This window comes from Schistocerca gregaria, unplaced genomic scaffold (genome assembly GCF_023897955.1).
Source record: "Schistocerca gregaria isolate iqSchGreg1 unplaced genomic scaffold, iqSchGreg1.2 ptg000551l, whole genome shotgun sequence".
In the NCBI taxonomy this organism is placed as follows: domain Eukaryota; kingdom Metazoa; phylum Arthropoda; class Insecta; order Orthoptera; family Acrididae; genus Schistocerca; species Schistocerca gregaria.
This window is the reverse complement of record NW_026061945.1, coordinates 97501-105000: the sequence shown is the minus strand read 5'-3', so window position 1 is coordinate 105000 and position 7500 is coordinate 97501. Positions and strand designations below refer to the sequence as shown.

The following is a 7500-nucleotide window of genomic DNA, read 5'->3' as shown; positions in this document are numbered from 1 at the left end:
TGTACCACATTATCCCTTAACCTAACTGTGGTTGTACCACATTATCCCTTAACCTAACTGTGGTTGTACCACATTATCCCTTAACCTAACTGTGGTTGTACCACATTATCCCTTAACTAACTGTGGTTGTACCACATTATCCCTTAACCTAACTGTGGTTGTACCACATTATCCCTTAACCTAACTGTGGTTGTACCACATTATCCCTTAACCTAACTGTGGTTGTACCACATTATCCCTTAACCTAACTGTGGTTGTACCACATTTATCCCTTAACCTAACTGTGGTTGTACCACATTATCCCTTAACCTAACTGTGGTTGTACCACATTATCCCTTAACCTAACTGTGGTTGTACCACATTATCCCTTAACCTAACTGTGGTTGTACCACATTATCCCTTAACCTAACTGTGGTTGTACCACATTATCCCTTAACCTAACTGTGGTTGTACCACATTATCCCTTAACCTAACTGTGGTTGTACCACATTATCCCTTAACCTAACTCAAGTTGTCCCTTAACCTAACTCAAGTTGTCCCTTAACCTAACTCAAGTTGTCCCTTAACCTAACTCAAGTTGTCCCTTAACCTAACTCAAGTTGTCCCTTAACCTAACTCAAGTTGTCCCTTAACCTAACTCAAGTTGTCCCTTAACCTAACTCAAGTTGTCCCTTAACCTAACTCAAGTTGTCCCTTAACCTAACTCAAGTTGTCCCTTAACCTAACTCAAGTTGTCCCTTAACCTAACTCAAGTTGTCCCTTAACCTAACTCAAGTTGTCCCTTAACCTAACTCAAGTTGTCCCTTAACCTAACTCAAGTTGTCCTTAACCTAACTCAAGTTGTCCCTTAACCTAACTCAAGTTGTCCCTTAACCTAACTCAAGTTGTCCCTTAACCTAACTCAAGTTGTCCCTTAACCTAACTCAAGTTGTCCCTTAACCTAACTCAAGTTGTCCCTTAACCTAACTCAAGTTGTCCCTTAACCTATCCCACGTTGTCCCTTAACCTAACCCACGTTGTCCCTTAACCTAACCCACGTTGTCCCTTAACCTAACCCACGTTGTCCCTTAACCTAACCCACGTTGTCCCTTAACCTAACCCACGTTGTCCCTTAACCTAACCCACGTTGTCCCTTAACCTAACCCACGTTGTCCCTTAACCTAACCCACGTTGTCCTTAACCTAACCCACGTTGTCCCTTAACCTAACCCACGTTGTCCCTTAACCTAACCCACGTTGTCCCTTAACCTAACCCACGTTGTCCCTTAACCTAACCCACGTTGTCCCTTAACCTAACCCACGTTGTCCCTTAACCTAACCCACGTTGTCCCTTAACCTAACCACGTTGTCCCTTAACCTAACCCACGTGTCCCTTAACCTAACCCACGTTGTCCCTTAACCTAACCCACGTTGTCCCTTAACCTAACCCACGTTGTCCCTTAACCTAACCCACGTTGTCCCTTAACCTAACCCACGTTGTCCCTTAACCTAACCCACGTTGTCCCTTAACCTAACCCACGTTGTCCCTTAACCTAACCCACGTTGTCCCTTAACCTAACCCACGTTGTCCCTTAACCTAACCCACGTTGTCCCTTAACCTAACCCACGTTGTCCCTTAACATAACCCACGTTGTCCCTTAACCTAACCCACGTTGTCCCTTAACCTAACCCACGTTGTCCCTTAACCTAACCCACGTTGTCCCTTAACCTAACCCACGTTGTCCCTTAACCTAACCCACGTTGTCCCTTAACCTAACCCACGTTGTCCCTTAACCTAACCCAGTTGTCCCTAACCTAACCCACGTTGTCCCTTAACCTAACCCACGTTGTCCCTTAACCTAACCCACGTTGTCCCTTAACCTAACCCACGTTGATCTGTCTCGCGTGTGTCGTTGTCCCTTAACCTAACCCACGTTGTCCCTTAACCTAACCCACGTTGTCCCTTAACCTAACCCACGTTGTCCCTTAACCTAACCCACGTTGTCCCTTAACCTAACCCACGTTGTCCCTTAACCTAACCCACGTTGTCCCTTTGCCTAACATAGTTCACTGCTCGGAATCTCTGGTGTCGTTGTTATCCTCATGTAGATGTCTTGCGAGTGTTGCTTACTTTCCACATATTCCCGCTATCCACTGTCAATTGTACTGCAATAGGACTATATCGCCCCCCCCCCCCTCCCTCTGTCCCCCTCTTTGTGTCTCTGTCCTCTCAAGCTGGTCGGTCTGGCGTTTGAGTGTTAAATGAGCCTCGCAGCTGTTCAGTTGCATTCAGATGTCGACGCCCTCAGTGTACGTCGTGGTATGGTCTGTGTCCATTGTCCGCTGATGTCGTACGCGTAACCCACACGCTGTACCGATCATCGGTCGTTACGTACAGAGTGAAGTAGTGTGATACGTGTGACCGTACGCTGGCTGTGCCCAACGGTGTCGAATCTCAATTTCCATATGATGTGCTCGATGCTACTTGTCTCGTCTCCCAATAACAGCTAGGTTGCACTGTGGTACGCCGTAGAGGCGTGTGGGAGGAACGTACGAACGCATTGTATGTCACCCTGGGTCGCTGGGGGTGGTGGTGCGGTGAGTCAGGTCAGGTCAGGTCAGCGTGAGCCGTCTGATGTAGTGACGCGTGTATTCCGACTTTGTCGTATTGCCTCACACAAAGTGCTACCCTGGTGGACCGCGTTCCATATCTGGGACATGCCGCAGATGCCGGTTGACAGTGGATCGCGGAAGGGACATCGCATACGTGCGCGGGCCACCTTCCACGTGTTCTCTTCTGCACATGTCGCAGTGTGTATGTGGTCTGATGTAGCGTGTCGTGACACATGACATCCTGGCATGCAAGAATTGTTGAATTCGCAAATGTAGGTGGACATCTACGTTTACTGCCCAAGATACGCAAATGAACTGGAAATCCGTTGTTGAGCGGTTGTTCACGCTGGAGGTGAATCTGTGATGGCGACGATCGGTACAGCTATTAACCGGTTGTTTCAGCGGTACCCGCCACATCCACACACGTGACTAGGCCCATGTGGGTATGAAGCGATACGCGGCGGTGGCTTGGTGGGACTGTTCCCGGCCGGTGAAGGGGGGCCGCCCGGCGTGTTGGCCGCGCGCTGCGTGGGCGCACGCGCAACAGGCGGCTGGTGGGGGGCGCCGAGTGGCAGGAGCGCCAGCCGACGGGCCCGGCAGGCGGCGCAGCTACGCTGCGGCGCACCCTGCACGCGGCGCCTGGCGGCCAAAGTTGGTTCAGCCGAGCCCGGTGCGAAGCGCGGTGGACATCTGCAGTGTGCTGGTCTGATTGAGGACTGTGTGCGTTGAGGATGCGCCGCCGCCTGGCACTCGGCGCCGCGACGCCGTCTGCTGCTCGGTCGCCCCAGCGGTTCTCGCAGGTGGTTTGTATCGCAGTTGTGCGGACGTGTTGGCGCGTGCGCTGTGCTGGGAGAGTTCGCTTCTGCACCCAAGTGGGGCTTTGCCCTTGTGTGGCGCTGGCGTTGGAGCTGCCGGTCACCATAGGTGGCGCGTGTTGTCTCCCGCCGGCAATGCCACGACAGCACGCTCCCGGGCCTCTGTCGGCAGCGGCAAGCTCAGTTGGGAGCAAGGGTGTTCTCACTAAAACCGTCTACTCGCCTAACTCCGGGCGATTGCGCCTCTCTCGAAACCGACCAAGTACCTAGGACGGCGCTGCGCGCCGCCGGGACCTGAGAGGGTTTCGAGGTGTATCGTGCAGGGGAGCTCGGCCTCCTCCTGTTTGCAGAATAATTGAGCGGACGCTTGCGTGTTCGCGCGGGCCCCCGGGACACACTCCCGGGCGGCCGGCTGCTCAGCTCTAGTTGACGCAGCTCCCTGGTTGATCCTGCCAGTAGTCATATGCTTGTCTCAAAGATTAAGCCATGCATGTCTCAGTACAAGCCGCATTAAGGTGAAACCGCGAATGGCTCATTAAATCAGTTATGGTTCCTTAGATCGTACCCACGTTACTTGGATAACTGTGGTAATTCTAGAGCTAATACATGCAAACAGAGTCCCGACCAGAGATGGAAGGGACGCTTTTATTAGATCAAAACCAATCGGATTGGCTTGTCTGGTCCGTTTGCCTTGGTGACTCTGAATAACTTTGGGCTGATCGCACGGTCCTCGTACCGGCGACGCATCTTTCAAATGTCTGCCTTATCAACTGTCGATGGTAGGTTCTGCGCCTACCATGGTTGTAACGGGTAACGGGGAATCAGGGTTCGATTCCGGAGAGGGAGCCTGAGAAACGGCTACCACATCCAAGGAAGGCAGCAGGCGCGCAAATTACCCACTCCCGGCACGGGGAGGTAGTGACGAAAAATAACGATACGGGACTCATCCGAGGCCCCGTAATCGGAATGAGTACACTTTAAATCCTTTAACGAGTATCTATTGGAGGGCAAGTCTGGTGCCAGCAGCCGCGGTAATTCCAGCTCCAATAGCGTATATTAAAGTTGTTGCGGTTAAAAAGCTCGTAGTTGGATTTGTGTCCCACGCTGTTGGTTCACCGCCCGTCGGTGTTTAACTGGCATGTATCGTGGGACGTCCTGCCGGTGGGGCGAGCCGAAGGGGTGCTTTCGCGTCCCGAGGCGGACCCCGTTTAAATCCTACCAGGGTGCTCTTTGTTGAGTGTCTCGGTGGGCCGGCACGTTTACTTTGAACAAATTAGAGTGCTTAAAGCAGGCAAGCCCGCCTGAATACTGTGTGCATGGAATAATGGAATAGGACCTCGGTTCTATTTTGTTGGTTTTCGGAACCCGAGGTAATGATTAATAGGGACAGGCGGGGGCATTCGTATTGCGACGTTAGAGGTGAAATTCTTGGATCGTCGCAAGACGAACAGAAGCGAAAGCATTTGCCAAGTATGTTTTCATTAATCAAGAACGAAAGTTAGAGGTTCGAAGGCGATCAGATACCGCCCTAGTTCTAACCATAAACGATGCCAGCCAGCGATCCGCCGCAGTTCCTCCGATGACTCGGCGGGCAGCCTCCGGGAAACCAAAGCTTTTGGGTTCCGGGGGAAGTATGGTTGCAAAGCTGAAACTTAAAGGAATTGACGGAAGGGCACCACCAGGAGTGGAGCCTGCGGCTTAATTTGACTCAACACGGGAAACCTCACCAGGCCCGGACACCGGAAGGATTGACAGATTGATAGCTCTTTCTTGATTCGGTGGGTGGTGGTGCATGGCCGTTCTTAGTTGGTGGAGCGATTTGTCTGGTTAATTCCGATAACGAACGAGACTCTAGCCTGCTAACTAGTCGCGTGACATCCTTCGTGCTGTCAGCGATTACTTTTCTTCTTAGAGGGACAGGCGGCTTCTAGCCGCACGAGATTGAGCAATAACAGGTCTGTGATGCCCTTAGATGTTCTGGGCCGCACGCGCGCTACACTGAAGGAATCAGCGTGTCTTCCTAGGCCGAAAGGTCGGGGTAACCCGCTGAACCTCCTTCGTGCTAGGGATTGGGGCTTGCAATTGTTCCCCATGAACGAGGAATTCCCAGTAAGCGCGAGTCATAAGCTCGCGTTGATTACGTCCCTGCCCTTTGTACACACCGCCCGTCGCTACTACCGATTGAATGATTTAGTGAGGTCTTCGGACTGGTACGCGGCATCGACTCTGTCGTTGCCGATGCTACCGGAAAGATGACCAAACTTGATCATTTAGAGGAAGTAAAAGTCGTAACAAGGTTTCCGTAGGTGAACCTGCGGAAGGATCATTACCGACTAGACTGCATGTCTTTCGATGTGCGTGTCGTGTCGCGCAACACGCTACCTGTACGGCAGTGGCCGTGCGCCGCGTGCGGAACCACGCGTGCCTCTCAAAACTAGCGGAAGTGTTGTTGTTGTTGTTGTTGTGTGGTACGAGCGCTGAAGCTCTGGAGCGGCTGGCCTGCGGTACCTGGCGCCTGGCGCCGGTTTTGAATGACGTTCGCCCGAGTGCCTGTCCGCTCCGGTGTGGAGCCGTACGACGCCCATCGGCTGTGAGGCCGTTGGACACAAAAAAAATAGTGGAACAGGGGCCGTCAGACGCCTCAGTCCCGCAAATGCTACTGTCTTGAAAGAGACAGTGGGAGACTGAAAAGGAAAAGATCACCCAGGACGGTGGATCACTCGGCTCGTGGGTCGATGAAGAACGCAGCAAATTGCGCGTCGACATGTGAACTGCAGGACACATGAACATCGACGTTTCGAACGCACATTGCGGTCCATGGATTCCGTTCCCGGGCCACGTCTGGCTGAGGGTCGGCTACGTATACTGAAGCGCGCGGCGTTTGTCCCGCTTCGGAGACGTGGGAGTGTCGTGGTCGCCTGTGTGGCCGGCCGCGTCTCCTTAAACGTGCGATGCGCGCCCGTCGCCTGGCGGTTCGCATACCGGTACTTTCTCGGTAGCGTGCACAGCCGGCTGGCGGTGTGGCGTGCGACACCTCGTACAACGACCTCAGAGCAGGCGAGACTACCCGCTGAATTTAAGCATATTACTAAGCGGAGGAAAAGAAACTAACAAGGATTCCCCCAGTAGCGGCGAGCGAACAGGGAAGAGTCCAGCACCGAACCCCGCAGGCTGCCGCCTGTCGTGGCATGTGGTGTTTGGGAGGGTCCACTACCCCGACGCCTCGCGCCGAGCCCAAGTCCAACTTGAATGAGGCCACGGCCCGTAGAGGGTGCCAGGCCCGTAGCGGCCGGTGCGAGCGTCGGCGGGACCTCTCCTTCGAGTCGGGTTGCTTGAGAGTGCAGCTCCAAGTGGGTGGTAAACTCCATCTGAGACTAAATATGACTACGAGACCGATAGCGAACAAGTACCGTGAGGGAAAGTTGAAAAGAACTTTGAAGAGAGAGTTCAAAAGTACGTGAAACCGTTCTGGGGTAAACGTGAGAAGTCCGAAAGGTCGAACGGGTGAGATTCACGCCCATCCGGCCACTGGCCCCCGCCCTCGGCAGATGGGGCCGGCCGCCCGCGCGGAGCAATCCGCGGCGGGGTCGTGTCCGGTTGCCTTTCCACTCGCCGCGGGGTGGGGCCGTTCCGGTGTGCGGTGGGCCGCACTTCTCCCCTAGTAGGACGTCGCGACCCGCTGGGTGCCGGCCTACGGCCCGGGTGCGCAGCCTGTCCTTCCGCGGGCCTCGGTTCGCGTCTGTTGGGCAGAGCCCCGGTGTCCTGGCTGGCTGCTCGGCGGTATATCTGGAGGAGTCGATTCGCCCCTTTGGGCGCTCGGGCTCCCGGCAAGCGCGCGCGGTTCTTCCCGGATGACGGACCTACCTGGCCCGGCCCCGGACCCGCGCCGCTGTTGGCTCGGGATGCTCTCGGGCGGAATAATCGCTCCCGTCAGCGGCGCTTCAGCTTTGGACAATTTCACGACCCGTCTTGAAACACGGACCAAGGAGTCTAACATGTGCGCGAGTCATTGGGCTGTACGAAACCTAAAGGCGTAATGAAAGTGAAGGTCTCGCCTTGCGCGGGCCGAGGGAGGATGGGGCTTCCCCGCCCTT

The 7500-nt window shown here is 54.2% G+C and overlaps 3 non-coding genes across 3 annotated transcripts in view; all 3 read left to right on the top strand.

The window, feature by feature from the left end:
- Positions 1-3842: 3842 nt before the first annotated feature.
- Positions 3843-5735, top strand: LOC126314325 (small subunit ribosomal RNA). The gene has a single exon (XR_007555784.1). It is a non-coding gene; the product is annotated as a small subunit ribosomal RNA (ribosomal RNA).
- Positions 5736-6106: 371 nt separating this feature from the next.
- On the top strand, positions 6107-6261 carry LOC126314318 (5.8S ribosomal RNA). The gene has a single exon (XR_007555778.1). It is a non-coding gene; the product is annotated as a 5.8S ribosomal RNA (ribosomal RNA).
- A 188-nt stretch (positions 6262-6449) lies between these two features.
- The window catches only part of LOC126314330 (large subunit ribosomal RNA), a 4222-nt gene continuing 3171 nt past the window's right edge, over positions 6450-7500 (top strand). Inside the window, exon 1 of the ribosomal RNA XR_007555789.1 lies at positions 6450-7500. This exon is cut by the window's right edge and continues 3171 nt beyond it. This is a non-coding gene — a ribosomal RNA (large subunit ribosomal RNA).